Here is a 17,603-nt window from a genome sequence, read left to right on the forward strand (position 1 = left end):
GCAAAAGCAAGCACACTGCTTGGATGGCTCCACAAAATGGCCGCCACACACCCACAACAACAAGATTTGGAAGACAGTCAATGTACGCCTAGGCAAAAGCACAATGCCTGCCTTCCTAAAATGGCCGCCACACACATGCACAGGCCACCCACCACAAATAACCAAAAAGTGATTACAAAGGACAGGAACAGGAAGTTTTAGTGTCTGTGGAACTTACTTCCTCTCATAAAAATATTTTGAAAAAAATAAAAGCTTCTCCGTGCTCCAAACCTACAGCTCAATGACAACCTGAGGAGTTTTTTTAGCAGAAATGCACAAAAAAGCATTTTCGAGAAGGATCTATGTTGCTCGTGAGATATTGTTTGCCAGATTGCAAAAGCTGCGTGTTCGGGATCGCAAACTGTACAAAAAGGCTTTATCACGTGCGCGAATACGCATATTGCGAGCGCGAAAATGACGAAAACTGTAAGTCCGCGTTGTCGCGCTGTGCAGAGTTACCAAAAGTACGCAAGCTGAATCCCTAGGCTTACATACTGGCTAAATATCCCTATTTAATTAACACACACCCAAAAAATGCTATTCCACCCCAAAAAACACCTTTTGCAATAAAATCCAAAGCCATCCATGGTGTAAAAGAAAATCAACAGACAACACAAACTGTAAATTTAAATAACGCACCAAAGATTTGAGGCTGACTACCTCTGGGCCTACTGGCAGACTAGGCCACAAGCTTGGAACAGAATGCCAAAAGCATGCACACTGCTTGGATGGCTCCACAAAATGGCCGCCACATACCCACAACAAAAAGAAATGGAAGACAGTCAATGTATGCCTATGGCAAAAGCACAATGCCTGCCTTCCTAAAATGGCCGCCACACACATGCACAGGTCACCCACCACAAATAACCAAAAAGGGATTACAAAGGACAGGAACAGGAAGTTTTAGTGTCTGTGGAACTTACTTCCTCTCATAAAAATATTTTAAAAATATAAAATCTTCTCTGTGCTCCAAACCTACAGCTCAATGACAACCTGAGTAGTTTTTTTAACAGAAATGCACAAAAAAGCGTTTTCGAGAAGGATCTATGTTGCTCGCGAGATATTGTTTGTCAGATTGCAAAAGCTGCGTGTTTGGGATCGCGAACTGTACAAAAAGGCTTTGTCGCGTGCGCGAACACGCATATTGCGAGCGCGAAAATGACGAAAACTGTAAGTCCGCGTTGTCGCGCTGTGCAGAGTTACCAAAAGTACGCGAGCTGAATCCCTAGACTTACATACTGGCTAAAAAGCCCTATTTATTTAACACACACCCAAAAAATGCTATTCCACCCCAAAAAACACCTTTTGCAATAAAATCCAAAGCCATCCATGGTGTAAAAGAAAATCAACAGACAACACAAACTGTAAATTTAAATAACGCACCAAAGATTTGAGGCTGACTACCTCTGGGCCTACTGGCAGACTAGGCCACAAGCTTGGAACAGAATGCCAAAAGCAAGCACACTGCTTGGATGGCTCCACAAAATGGCCGCCACACACCCACAACAACAAGAAATGGAAGACAGTCAATGTACGCCTATGGCAAAAGCACAATGCCTGCCTTCCTAAAATGGCCACCACACACATGCACAGGCCACCCAACACAAATAACCAAAAAGTGATTACAAAGGACAGGAACAGGAAGTTTTAGTGTCTGTGGAACTTACTTCCTCTCATAAAATTATTTTGAAAAAAATAAAAGCTTCTCCGTGCTCCAAACCTACAGCTCAATGACAACCTGAGGAGTTTTTTTAGCAGAAATGCACAAAAAAGCATTTTCGAGAAGGATCTATGTTGCTCGCGAGATATTGTTTGCCATATTGCAAACGCTGCGTGTTCGGGATCGCAAACTGTACAAAAAGGCTTTACCACGTGCGCGAACACGCATATTGCGTGCGCGAAAATGACGAAAACTGTAAGTCCGCGTTGTCGCGCTGTGCAGAGTTACCAAAAGTACGCAAGCTGAATCCCTAGGCTTACATACTGGCTAAAAAGCCCTATTTATTTAACACACACCCAAAAAATGCTATTCCACCCCAAAAAACACCTTTTGCAATAAAATCCAAAGCCATCCATGGTGTAAAAGAAAATCAACAGACAACACAAACTGTAAATTTAAATAACGCACCAAAGATTTGAGGCTGAATACCTCTGGGCCTACTCGCAGACTAGGCCACAAGCTTGGAACAGAATGCCAAAAGCAAGCACACTGCTTGGATGGCTCCACAAAATGGCCGCCACACACCCACAACAACAAGAAATGGAAGACAGTCAATGTACGCCTAGGCAAAAGCACAATGCCTGCCTTCCTAAAATGGCCGCCACACACATGCACAGGCCACCCACCACAAATAACCAAAAAGTGATTACAAAGGACAGGAACAGGAAGTTTTAGTGTCTGTGGAACTTACTTCCTCTCATAAAAATATTTTGAAAAAAATAAAAGCTTCTCCGTCCTCCAAACCTACAGCTCAATGACAACCCGAGGAGTTTTTTTAGCAGAAATGCACAAAAAAGCGTTTTCGAGAAGGATCTATGTTGCTCGTGAGATATTGTTTGCCAGATTGCAAAAGCTGCGTGTTCGGGATCGCGAACTGTACAAAAAGGCTTTATCGCATGCGCGAACACGCATATTGCGAGCGCGAAAATGACGAAAACTGTAAGTCCGCGTTGTCGCGCTGTGCAGAGTTACCAAAAGTACGCGAGCTGAATCCCTAGGCTTACATACTGGCTAAAAAGCCCTATTTATTTAACACACACCCAAAAAATGCTATTCCACCCCAAAAAACACCTTTTGCAATAAAATCCAAAGCCATCCATGGTGTAAAAGAAAATCAACAGACAACACAAACTGTAAATTTAAATAACGCACCAAAGATTTGAGGCTGACTACCTCTGGGCCTACTGGCACACTAGGCCACAAGCTTGGAACAGAATGCCAAAAGCAAGCACACTGCTTGGATGGCTCCACAAAATGGCCGCCACATACCCACAACAAAAAGAAATGGAAGACAGTCAATGTATGCCTATGGCAAAAGCACAATGCCTGCCTTCCTAAAATGGCCGCCACACACATGCACAGGCCACCCACAACAAATAACCAAAAAGGGATTACAAAGGACAGGAACAGGAAGTTTTAGTGTCTGTGGAACTTACTTCCTCTCATAAAATTATTTTGAAAAAAATAAAAGCTTCTCCGTGCTCCAAACCTACAGCTCAATGACAACCTGAGGAGTTTTTTTAGCAGAAATGCACAAAAAAGCGTTTTCGAGAAGGATCTATGTTGCTCGCGAGATATTGTTTGCCATATTGCAAACGCTGCGTGTTCGGGATCGCGAACTGTACAAAAAGGCTTTACCACGTGCGCGAACACGCATATTGCGTGCGCGAAAATGACGAAAACTGTAAGTCCGCGTTGTCGCGCTGTGCAGAGTTACCAAAAGTACGCAAGCTGAATCCCTAGGCTTACATACTGGCTAAAAAACCCTATTTATTTAACACACACCCAAAAAATGCTATTCCACCCCAAAAAACACCTTTTGCAATAAAATCCAAAGCCATCCATGATGTAAAAGAAAATCAACAGACAACACAAACTGTAAATTTAAATAACGCACCAAATATTTGAGGCTGAATACCTCTGGGCCTACTCGCAGACTAGGCCACAAGCTTGGAACAGAATGCCAAAAGCAAGCACACTGCTTGGATGGCTCCACAAAATGGCCGCCACACACCCACAACAACAAGAAATGGAAGACAGTCAATGTATGCCTAGGCAAAAGCACAATGCCTGCCTTCCTAAAATGGCCGCCACACACATGCACAGGCCACCCACCACAAATAACCAAAAAGTGATTACAAAGGACAGGAACAGGAAGTTTTAGTGTCTGTGGAACTTACTTCCTCTCATAAAAATATTTTGAAAAAAATAAAAGCTTCTCCGTCCTCCAAACCTACAGCTCAATGACAACCGGAGGAGTTTTTTTTAGCAGAAATGCACAAAAACGCGTTTTCGAGAAGGATCTATGTTGCTCGCGAGATATTGTTTGCCAGATTGCAAAAGTTGCGTGTTCGGGATCGCGAACTGTACAAAAAGCCTTTACCGCGTGCGCGAACACGCATATTGCGAGCGCGAAAATGACGAAAACTGTAAGTCCGCGTTGTCGCACTGTGCAGAGTTACCAAAAGTACGCGAGCTCAATCCCTAGGCTTACATACTGGCTAAAAAGCCCTATTTATTTAACACACACCCAAAAAATTCTATTCCTCCCCAAAAACCACCTTTTGCAATAAAATCCAAAGCCATCCATGGTGTAAAAGAAAACCAACAGACAACACAAACTGTAAATTTAAATAACGCACCAAAGATTTGAGGCTGAATACCTCTGGGCCTACTCGCAGACTAGGCCACAAGCTTGGAACAGAATGCCAAAAGCAAGCACACTGCTTGGATGGCTCCACAAAATGGCCGCCACACACCCACAACAACAAGAAATGGAAGACAGTCAATGTACGCCTAGGCAAAAGCACAATGCCTGCCTTCCTAAAATGGCCGCCACACACATGCACAGGCCACCCACAACAAATAACCAAAAAGGGATTACAAAGGACAGGAACAGGAAGTTTTAGTGTCTGTGGAACTTACTTCCTCTCATAAAAATATTTTGAAAAAAATAAAATCTTCTCCGTGCTCCAAACCTACAGCTCAATGACAACCTGAGGAGTTTTTTTAGCAGAAATGCACAAAAAAGAGTTTTCGAGAAGGATCTATGTTGCTCGCGAGATATTGTTTGCCAGATTGCAAAAGCTGCGTGTTTGGGATCGCGAACTGTACAAAAAGGTTTTGTCGCGTGCGCGAACACACATATTGCGAGCGCGAAAATGACGAAAACTGTAAGTCCGCTTTGTCGCGCTGTGCAGAGTTACCAAAAGTACGCGAGCTGAATCCCTAGGCTTACATACTGGCTAAAAAGCCCTATTTATTTAACACACACCCAAAAAATGCTATTCCACCCCAAAAAACACCTTTTGCAATAAAATCCAAAGCCATCCATGGTGTAAAAGAAAATCAACAGACAACACAAACTGTAAATTTAAATAACGCACCAAAGATTTGAGGCTGAATACCTCTGGGCCTACTCGCACACTAGGCCACAAGCTTGGAACAGAATGCCAAAAGCAAGCACACTGCTTGGATGGCTCCACAAAATGGCCGCCACACACCCACAACAACAAGAAATGGAAGACAGTCAATGTACGCCTAGGCAAAAGCACAATGCCTGCCTTCCTAAAATGGCCGCCACACACATGCACAGGCCACCCACCACAAATAACCAAAAAGTGATTACAAAGGACAGGAACAGGAAGTTTTAGTGTCTGTGGAACTTACTTCCTCTCATAAAAATATTTTGAAAAAAATAAAAGCTTCTCCGTCCTCCAAACCTACAGCTCAATGACAACGGGAGGAGTTTTTTTTAGCAGAAATGCACAAAAACGCGTTTTCGAGAAGGATCTATGTTGCTTGCGAGATATTGTTTGCCAGATTGCAAAAGTTGCGTGTTCGGGATCGCGAACTGTACAAAAAGCCTTTACCGCGTGCGCGAACACGCATATTGCGAGCGCGAAAATGACGAAAACTGTAAGTCCGCGTTGTCGCACTGTGCAGAGTTACCAAAAGTACGCGAGCTGAATCCCTAGGCTTACATACTGGCTAAAAAGCCCTATTTATTTAACACACACCCAAAAAATGCTATTCCTCCCCAAAAACCACCTTTTGCAATAAAATCCAAAGCCATCCATGGTGTAAAAGAAAACCAACAGACAACACAAACTGTAAATTTAAATAACGCACCAAAGATTTGAGGCTGAATACCTCTGGGCCTACTCGCAGACTAGGCCACAAGCTTGGAACAGAATGCCAAAAGCAAGCACACTGCTTGGATGGCTCCACAAAATGGCCGCCACACACCCACAACAACAAGAAATGGAAGACAGTCAATGTACGCCTAGGCAAAAGCACAATGCCTGCCTTCCTAAAATGGCCGCCACACAAATGCACAGGCCACCCACAACAAATAACCAAAAAGGGATTACAAAGGACAGGAACAGGAAGTTTTAGTGTCTGTGGAACTTACTTCCTCTCATAAAAATATTTTGAAAAAAATAAAATCTTCTCCGTGCTCCAAACCTACAGCTCAATGACAACCTGAGGAGTTTTTTTAGCAGAAATGCACAAAAAAGAGTTTTCGAGAAGGATCTATGTTGCTCGCGAGATATTGTTTGCCAGATTGCAAAAGCTGCGTGTTTGGGATCGCGAACTGTACAAAAAGGTTTTGTCGCGTGCGCGAACACACATATTGCGAGCGCGAAAATGACGAAAACTGTAAGTCCGCGTTGTCGCGCTGTGCAGAGTTACCAAAAGTACGCGAGCTGAATCCCTAGGCTTACATACTGGCTAAAAAGCCCTATTTATTTAACACACACCCAAAAAATGCTATTCCACCCCAAAAAACACCTTTTGCAATAAAATCCAAAGCCATCCATGGTGTAAAAGAAAATCAACAGACAACACAAACTGTAAATTTAAATAACGCACCAAAGATTTGAGGCTGACTACCTCTGGGCCTACTGGCAGACTAGGCCACAAGCTTGGAACAGAATGCCAAAAGCAAGCACACTGCTTGGATGGCTCCACAAAATGGCCGCCACACACCCACAACAACAAGAAATGGAAGACAGTCAATGTACGCCTATGGCAAAAGCACAATGCCTGCCTTCCTAAAATGGCCACCACACACATGCACAGGCCACCCAAGACAAATAACCAAAAAGTGATTACAAAGGACAGGAACAGGAAGTTTTAGTGTCTGTGGAACTTACTTCCTCTCATAAAATTATTTTGAAAAAAATAAAAGCTTCTCCGTGCTCCAAACCTACAGCTCAATGACAACCTGAGGAGTTTTTTTAGCAGAAATGCACAAAAAAGCGTTTTCGAGAAGGATCTATGTTGCTCGCGAGATATTGTTTGCCATATTGCAAACGCTGCGTGTTCGGGATCGCGAACTGTACAAAAAGGCTTTACCATGTGCGCGAACACGCATATTGCGTGCGCGAAAATGACGAAAACTGTAAGTCCGCGTTGTCGCGCTGTGCAGAGTTACCAAAAGTACGCAAGCTGAATCCCTAGGCTTACATACTGGCTAAAAAGCCCTATTTATTTAACACACACCCACAAAATGCTATTCCTCCCCAAAAACCACCTTTTGCAATAAAATCCAAAGCCATCCATGGTGTAAAAGAAAATCAACAGACAACACAAACTGTAAATTTAAATAACGCACCAAAGATTTGAGGCTGAATACCTCTGGGCCTACTCGCAGACTAGGCCACAAGCTTGGAACAGGCAAAAGCAAGCACACTGCTTGGATGGCTCCACAAAATGGCCGCCACACACCCACAACAACAAGAAATGGAAGACAGTCAATGTACGCCTAGGCAAAAGCACAATGCCTGCCTTCCTAAAATGGCCGCCACACACATGCACAGGCCACCCACCACAAAAAACCAAAAAGTGATTACAAAGGACAGGAACAGGAAGTTTTAGTGTCTGTGGAACTTACTTCCTCTCATAAAAATATTTTGAAAAAAATAAAAGCTTCTCCATGCTCCAAACCTACAGCTCAATGACAACCTGAGGAGTTTTTTTAGCAGAAATGCACAAAAAAGCGTTTTCGAGAAGGATCTATGTTGCTCGTGAGATATTGTTTGCCATATTGCAAACGCTGCGTGTTCGGGATCACGAACTGTACATAAAGGCTTTACCACTTGCGCGAACACGCATATTGCGTGCGCGAAAATGACGAAAACTGTAAGTCCGCGTTGTCGCGCTGTGCAGAGTTACCAAAAGTACGCGAGCTGAATCCCTAGGCTTACATACTGGCTAAAAAGCCCTATTTATTTAACACACACCCAAAAAATGCTATTCCACCCCAAAAAACACCTTTTGCAATAAAATCCAAAGCCATCCATGGTGTAAAAGAAAATCAACAGACAACACAAACTGTAAATTTAAATAACGCACCAAAGATTTGAGGCTGAATACCTCTGGGCCTACTCGCAGACTAGGCCACAAGCTTGGAACAGAATGCCAAAAGCAAGCACACTGCTTGGATGGCTCCACAAAATGGCCGCCACACACCCACAACAACAAGAAATGGAAGACAGTCAATGTACGCCTAGGCAAAAGCACAATGCCTGCCTTCCTAAAATGGCCGCCACACAAATGCACAGGCCACCCACAACAAATAACCAAAAAGGGATTACAAAGGACAGGAACAGGAAGTTTTAGTGTCTGTGGAACTTACTTCCTCTCATAAAAATATTTTGAAAAAAATAAAATCTTCTCCGTGCTCCAAACCTACAGCTCAATGACAACCTGAGGAGTTTTTTTAGCAGAAATGCACAAAAAAGAGTTTTCGAGAAGGATCTATGTTGCTCGCGAGATATTGTTTGCCAGATTGCAAAAGCTGCGTGTTTGGGATCGCGAACTGTACAAAAAGGTTTTGTCGCGTGCGCGAACACACATATTGCGAGCGCGAAAATGACGAAAACTGTAAGTCCGCGTTGTCGCGCTGTGCAGAGTTACCAAAAGTACGCGAGCTGAATCCCTAGGCTTACATACTGGCTAAAAAGCCCTATTTATTTAACACACACCCAAAAAATGCTATTCCACCCCAAAAAACACCTTTTGCAATAAAATCCAAAGCCATCCATGGTGTAAAAGAAAATCAACAGACAACACAAACTGTAAATTTAAATAACGCACCAAAGATTTGAGGCTGACTACCTCTGGGCCTACTGGCAGACTAGGCCACAAGCTTGGAACAGAATGCCAAAAGCAAGCACACTGCTTGGATGGCTCCACAAAATGGCCGCCACACACCCACAACAACAAGAAATGGAAGACAGTCAATGTACGCCTATGGCAAAAGCACAATGCCTGCCTTCCTAAAATGGCCACCACACACATGCACAGGCCACCCAAGACAAATAACCAAAAAGTGATTACAAAGGACAGGAACAGGAAGTTTTAGTGTCTGTGGAACTTACTTCCTCTCATAAAATTATTTTGAAAAAAATAAAAGCTTCTCCGTGCTCCAAACCTACAGCTCAATGACAACCTGAGGAGTTTTTTTAGCAGAAATGCACAAAAAAGCGTTTTCGAGAAGGATCTATGTTGCTCGCGAGATATTGTTTGCCATATTGCAAACGCTGCGTGTTCGGGATCGCGAACTGTACAAAAAGGCTTTACCATGTGCGCGAACACGCATATTGCGTGCGCGAAAATGACGAAAACTGTAAGTCCGCGTTGTCGCGCTGTGCAGAGTTACCAAAAGTACGCAAGCTGAATCCCTAGGCTTACATACTGGCTAAAAAGCCCTATTTATTTAACACACACCCACAAAATGCTATTCCTCCCCAAAAACCACCTTTTGCAATAAAATCCAAAGCCATCCATGGTGTAAAAGAAAATCAACAGACAACACAAACTGTAAATTTAAATAACGCACCAAAGATTTGAGGCTGAATACCTCTGGGCCTACTCGCAGACTAGGCCACAAGCTTGGAACAGGCAAAAGCAAGCACACTGCTTGGATGGCTCCACAAAATGGCCGCCACACACCCACAACAACAAGAAATGGAAGACAGTCAATGTACGCCTAGGCAAAAGCACAATGCCTGCCTTCCTAAAATGGCCGCCACACACATGCACAGGCCACCCACCACAAAAAAACAAAAAGTGATTACAAAGGACAGGAACAGGAAGTTTTAGTGTCTGTGGAACTTACTTCCTCTCATAAAAATATTTTGAAAAAAATAAAAGCTTCTCCATGCTCCAAACCTACAGCTCAATGACCACCTGAGGAGTTTTTTTAGCAGAAATGCACAAAAAAGCGTTTTCGAGAAGGATCTATGTTGCTCGTGAGATATTGTTTGCCATATTGCAAACGCTGCGTGTTCGGGATCACGAACTGTACATAAAGGCTTTACCACTTGCGCGAACACGCATATTGCGTGCGCGAAAATGACGAAAACTGTAAGTCCGCGTTGTCGCGCTGTGCAGAGTTACCAAAAGTACGCGAGCTGAATCCCTAGGCTTACATACTGGCTAAAAAGCCCTATTTATTTAACACACACCCAAAAAATGCTATTCCACCCCAAAAAACACCTTTTGCAATAAAATCCAAAGCCATCCATGGTGTAAAAGAAAATCAACAGACAACACAAACTGTAAATTTAAATAACGCACCAAAGATTTGAGGCTGAATACCTCTGGGCCTACTCGCAGACTAGGCCACAAGCTTGGAACAGAATGCCAAAAGCAAGCACACTGCTTGGATGGCTCCACAAAATGGCCGCCACACACCCACAACAACAAGATTTGGAAGACAGTCAATGTACGCCTAGGCAAAAGCACAATGCCTGCCTTCCTAAAATGGCCGCCACACACATGCACAGGCCACCCACCACAAATAACCAAAAAGTGATTACAAAGGACAGGAACAGGAAGTTTTAGTGTCTGTGGAACTTACTTCCTCTCATAAAAATATTTTGAAAAAAATAAAAGCTTCTCCGTGCTCCAAACCTACAGCTCAATGACAACCTGAGGAGTTTTTTTAGCAGAAATGCACAAAAAAGCGTTTTCGAGAAGGATCTATGTTGCTCGTGAGATATTGTTTGCCAGATTGCAAAAGCTGCGTGTTCGGGATCGCAAACTGTACAAAAAGGCTTTATCACGTGCGCGAACACGCATATTGCGAGTGCGAAAATGACGAAAACTGTAAGTCCGCGTTGTCGCGCTGTGCAGAGTTACCAAAAGTACGCGAGCTGAATCCCTAGGCTTACATACTGGCTAAAAAGCCCTATTTATTTAACACACACCCAAAAAATGCTATTCCACCCCAAAAAACACCTTTTGCAATAAAATCCAAAGCCATCCATGGTGTAAAAGAAAATCAACAGACAACACAAACTGTAAATTTAAATAACGCACCAAAGATTTGAGGCTGACTACCTCTGGGCCTACTGGCAGACTAGGCCACAAGCTTGGAACAGAATGCCAAAAGCAAGCAGACTGCTTGGATGGCTCCACAAAATGTCCGCCACATACCCACAACAAAAAGAAATGGAAGACAGTCAATGTATGCCTATGGCAAAAGCACAATGCCTGCCTTCCTAAAATGGCCGCCACACACATGCACAGGCCACCCACCACAAATAACCAAAAAGGGATTACAAAGGACAGGAACAGGAAGTTTTAGTGTCTGTGGAACTTACTTCCTCTCATAAAAATATTTTTAAAAAATAAAATCTTCTCCGTGCTCCAAACCTACAGCTCAATGACAACCTGAGGAATTTTGTTAACAGAAATGCACAAAAAAGCGTTTTCGAGAAGGATCTATGTTGCTCGCGAGATATTGTTTGCCAGATTGCAAAAGCTGCGTGTTTGGGATCGCGAACTGTACAAAAAGGCTTTGTCGCGTGCGCGAACACGCATATTGCGAGCGCGAAAATGACGAAAACTGTAAGTCCGCGTTGTCGCGCTGTGCAGAGTTCCCAAAATTACGCAAGCTGAATCCCTAGGCTTACATACTGGCTAAAAAGCCCTATTTATTTAACACATACCCAAAAAATGCTATTCCACCCCAAAAAACACCTTTTGCAATAAAATCCAAAGCCATCCATGGTGTAAAAGAAAATCAACAGACAACACAAACTGTAAATTTAAATAACGCACCAAAGATTTGAGGCTGAATACCTCTGGGCCTACTCGCACACTAGGCCACAAGCTTGGAACAGAATGCCAAAAGCAAGCACACTGCTTGGATGGCTCCACAAAATGGCCGCCACACACCCACAACAACAAGAAATGGAAGACAGTCAATGTACGCCTAGGCAAAAGCACAATGCCTGCCTTCCTAAAATGGCCGCCACACACATGCACAGGCCACCCACCACAAATAACCAAAAAGTGATTACAAAGGACAGGAACAGGAAGTTTTAGTGTCTGTGGAACTTACTTCCTCTCATAAAAATATTTTGAAAAAAATAAAAGCTTCTCCGTCCTCCAAACCTACAGCTCAATGACAACCCGAGGAGTTTTTTTAGCAGAAATGCACAAAAACGCGTTTTCGAGAAGGATCTATGTTGCTCGCGAGATATTGTTTGCCAGTTTGCAAAAGTTGTGTGTTCGGGATCGCGAACTGTACAAAAAGCCTTTACCGCGTGCGCGAACACGCATATTGCGAGCGCGAAAATGACGAAAACTGTAAGTCCGCGTTGTCGCACTGTGCAGAGTTACCAAAAGTACGCGAGCTGAATCCCTAGGCTTACATACTGGCTAAAAAGCCCTATTTATTTAACACACACCCAAAAAATGCTATTCCTCCCCAAAAAACACCTTTTGCAATAAAATCCAAAGCCATCCATGGTGTAAAAGAAAATCAACAGACAACACAAACTGTAAATTTAAATAACGCACCAAAGATTTGAGGCTGAATACCTCTGGGCCTACTCGCAGACTAGGCCACAAGCTTGGAACAGAATGGCAAAAGCAAGCACACTGCTTGGATGGCTCCACAAAATGGCTGCCACACACCCACAACAACAAGATTTGGAAGACAGTCAATGTGCGCCTAGGCAAAAGCACAATGCCTGCCTTCCTAAAATGGCCGCCACACACATGCACAGGCCACCCACCACAAATAACCAAAAAGTGATTACAAAGGACAGGAACAGGAAGTTTTAGTGTCTGTGGAACTTACTTCCTCTCATAAAAATATTTTGAAAAAAATAAAAGCTTCTCCGTGCTCCAAACCTACAGCTCAATGACAACCTGAGGAGTTTTTTTAGCAGAAATGCACAAAAAAGCGTTTTCGAGAAGGATCTATGTTGCTCGTGAGATATTGTTTGCCAGATTGCAAAAGCTGCGTGTTCGGGATCGCAAACTGTACAAAAAGGCTTTATCACGTGCGCGAATACGCATATTGCGAGCGCGAAAATGACGAAAACTGTAAGTCCGCGTTGTCGCGCTGTGCAGAGTTACCAAAAGTACGCAAGCTGAATCCCTAGGCTTACATACTGGCTAAAAAGCCCTATTTAATTTACACACACCCAAAAAATGCTATTCCACCCCAAAAAACACCTTTTGCAATAAAATCCAAAGCCATCCATGGTGTAAAAGACAATCAACAGACAACACAAACTGTAAATTTAAATAACGCACCAAAGATTTGAGGCTGACTACCACTGGCCCTACTGGCAGACTAGGCCACAAGCTTGGAACAGAATGCCAAAAGCATGCACACTGCTTGGATGGCTCCACAAAATGACCGCCACATACCCACAACAAAAAGAAATGGAAGACAGTCAATGTATGCCTATGGCAAAAGCACAATGCCTGCCTTCCTAAAATGGCCGCCACACACATGCACAGGCCACCCACCACAAATAACCAAAAAGGGATTACAAAGGACAGGAACAGGAAGTTTTAGTGTCTGTGGAACTTACTTCCTCTCATAAAAATATTTTAAAAAAATAAAATCTTCTCTGTGCTCCAAACCTACAGCTCAATGACAACCTGAGGAGTTTTTTTAACAGAAATGCACAAAAAAGCGTTTTCGAGAAGGATCTATGTTGCTCGCGAGATATTGTTTGCCAGATTGCAAAAGCTGCGTGTTTGGGATCGCGAACTGTACAAAAAGGCTTTGTCGCGTGCGCGAACACGCATATTGCGAGCGCGAAAATGACGAAAACTGTAAGTCCGCGTTGTCGCGCTGTGCAGAGTTACCAAAAGTACGCGAGCTGAATCCCTAGGCTTACATACTGGCTAAAAAGCCCTATTTATTTAACACACACCCAAAAAATGCTATTCCACCCCAAAAAACACCTTTTGCAATAAAATCCAATGCCATCCATGGTGTAAAAGAAAATCAACAGACAACACAAACTAAATTTAAATAACGCACCAAAGATTTGAGGCTGACTACCTCTGGGCCTACTGGCAGACTAGGCCACAAGCTTGGAACAGAATGCCAAAAGCAAGCACACTGCTTGGATGGCTCCACAAAATGGCCGCCACACACCCACAACAACAAGAAATGGAAGACAGTCAATGTACGCCTATGGCAAAAGCACAATGCCTGCCTTCCTAAAATGGCCACCACACACATGCACAGGCCACCCAACACAAATAACCAAAAAGTGATTACAAAGGACAGGAACAGGAAGTTTTAGTGTCTGTGGAACTTACTTCCTCTCATAAAATTATTTTGAAAAAAATAAAAGCTTCTCCGTGCTCCAAACCTACAGCTCAATGACAACCTGAGGAGTTTTTTTAGCAGAAATGCACAAAAAAGCATTTTCGAGAAGGATCTATGTTGCTCGCGAGATATTGTTTGCCACATTGCAAACGCTGCGTGTTCGGGATCGCAAACTGTACAAAAAGGCTTTACCACGTGCGCGAACACGCATATTGCGTGCGCGAAAATGACGAAAACTGTAAGTCCGCGTTGTCGCGCTGTGCAGAGTTACCAAAAGTACGCAAGCTGAAACCCTAGGCTTAGATACTGGCTAAAAGGCCCTATTTATTTAATACACACCCAAAAAATGCTATTCCACCCCAAAAAACACCTTTTGCAATAAAATCCAAAGCCATCCATGGTGTAAAAGAAAATCAACAGACAACACAAACTGTAAATTTAAATAACGCACCAAAGATTTGAGGCTGAATACCTCTGGGCCTACTCGCAGACTAGGCCACAAGCTTGGAACAGAATGCCAAAAGCAAGCACACTGCTTGGATGGCTCCACAAAATGGCCGCCACACACCCACAACAACAAGAAATGGAAGACAGTCAATGTACGCCTAGGCAAAAGCACAATGCCTGCCTTCCTAAAATGGCCGCCACACACATGCACAGGCCACCCACCACAAATAACCAAAAAGTGATTACAAAGGACAGGAACAGGAAGTTTTAGTGTCTGTGGAACTTACTTCCTCTCATAAAAATATTTTGAAAAAAATAAAAGCTTCTCCGTCCTCCAAACCTACAGCTCAATGACAACCCGAGGAGTTTTTTTAGCAGAAATGCACAAAAACGCGTTTTCGAGAAGGATCTATGTTGCTCGCGAGATATTGTTTGCCAGATTGCAAAAGTTGCGTGTTCGGGATCGCGAACTGTACAAAAAGCCTTTACCGCGTGCGCGAACACGCATATTGCGAGCGCGAAAATGACGAAAACTGTAAGTCCGCGTTGTCGCACTGTGCAGAGTTACCAAAAGTACGCAAACTGAATCCCTAGGCTTACATACTGGCTAAAAAGCCCTATTTATTTAACACACACCCAAAAAATGCTATTCCTCTCCAAAAAACACCTTTTGCAATAAAATCCAAAGCCATCCATGGTGTAAAAGAAAATCAACAGACAACACAAACTGTAAATTTAAATAACGCACCAAAGATTTGAGGCTGAATACCTCTGGGCCTACTCGCAGACTAGGCCACAAGCTTGGAACAGAATGGCAAAAGCAAGCACACTGCTTGGATGTCTCCACAAAATGGACGCCACACACCCACAACAACAAGAAATGGAAGACAGTCAATGTACGCCTATGGCAAAAGCACAATGCCTGCCTTCCTAAAATGGCCGCCACACACATGCACAGGCCACCCACCACAAATAACCAAAAAGTGATTACAAAGGACAGGAACAGGAAGTTTTAGTGTCTGTGGAACTTACTTCCTCTCATAAAAATATTTTGAAAAAAATAAAAGCTTCTCCGTGCTCCAAACCTACAGCTCAATGACAACCTGAGGAGTTTTTTTAGCAGAAATGCACAAAAAAGCGTTTTCGAGAAGGATCTATGTTGCTCGTGAGATATTGTTTGCCAGATTGCAAAAGCTGCGTGTTCGGGATCGCGAACTGTACAAAAAGGCTTTATCGCATGCGCGAACACGCATATTGCGAGCGCGAAAATGACGAAAACTGTAAGTCCGCGTTGTCGCGCTGTGCAGAGTTACCAAAAGTACGCGAGCTGAATCCCTAGGCTTACATACTGGCTAAAAAGCCCTATTTATTTAACACACACCCAAAAAATGCTATTCTACCCCAAAAAACACCTTTTGCAATAAAATCCAAAGCTATCCATGGTGTAAAAGAAAATCAACAGACAACACAAACTGTAAATTTAAATAACGCACCAAAGATTTGAGGCTGACTACCTCTGGGCCTACTGGCAGACTAGGCCACAAGCTTGGAACAGAATGCCAAAAGCAAGCACACTGCTTGGATGGCTCCACAAAATGGCCGCCACATACCCACAACAAAAAGAAATGGAAGACAGTCAATGTATGCCTATGGCAAAAGCACAATGCCTGCCTTCCTAAAATGGCCGCCACACACATGCACAGGCCACCCACAACAAATAACCAAAAAGGGATTACAAAGGACAGGAACAGGAAGTTTTAGTGTCTGTGGAACTTACTTCCTCTCATAAAAATATTTTGAAAAAAATAAAATCTTCTCCGTGCTCCAAACCTACAGCTCAATGACAACCTGAGGAGTTTTTTTAGCAGAAATGCACAAAAAAGCGTTTTCGAGAAGGATCTATGTTGCTCGCGAGATATTGTTTGCCAGATTGCAAAAGCTGCGTGTTTGGGATCGCGAACTGTACAAAAAGGTTTTGTCGCGTGCGCGAACACACATATTGCGAGCGCGAAAATGACGAAAACTGTAAGTCCGCGTTGTCGCGCTGTGCAGAGTTACCAAAACTACGCGAGCTGAATCCCTAGGCTTACATACTGGCTAAAAAGCCCTATTTATGTAACACACACCCAAAAAATGCTATTCCACCCCAAAAAACACCTTTTGCAATAAAATCCAAAGCCATCCATGGTGTAAAAGAAAATCAACAGACAACACAAACTGTAAATTTAAATAACGCACCAAAGATTTGAGGCTGACTACCTCTGGGCCTACTGGCAGACTAGGCCACAAGCTTGGAACAGAATGCCAAAAGCAAGCACACTGCTTGGATGGCTCCACAAAATGGCCGCCACACACCCACAACAACAAGAAATGGAAGACAGTCAATGTACGCCTATGGCAAAAGCACAATGCCTGCCTTCCTAAAATGGCCACCACACACATGCACAGGCCACCCAACACAAATAACCAAAAAGTGATTACAAAGGACAGGAACAGGAAGTTTTAGTGTCTGTGGAACTTACTTCCTCTCATAAAATTATTTTGAAAAAAATAAAAGCTTCTCCGTGCTCCAAACCTACAGCTCAATGACAACCTGAGGAGTTTTTTTAGCAGAAATGCACAAAAAAGCGTTTTCGAGAAGGATCTATGTTGCTCGCGAGATATTGTTTGCCATATTGCAAACGCTGCGTGTTCGGGATCGCGAACTGTACAAAAAGGCTTTACCACGTGCGCGAACACGCATATTGCGTGCGCGAAAATGACGAAAACTGTAAGTCCGCGTTGTCGCGCTGTGTA

This window comes from Triturus cristatus, chromosome 1_1 (genome assembly GCF_964204655.1).
Source record: "Triturus cristatus chromosome 1_1, aTriCri1.1, whole genome shotgun sequence".
Classification (NCBI taxonomy): Eukaryota; Metazoa; Chordata; class Amphibia; order Caudata; family Salamandridae; genus Triturus; species Triturus cristatus.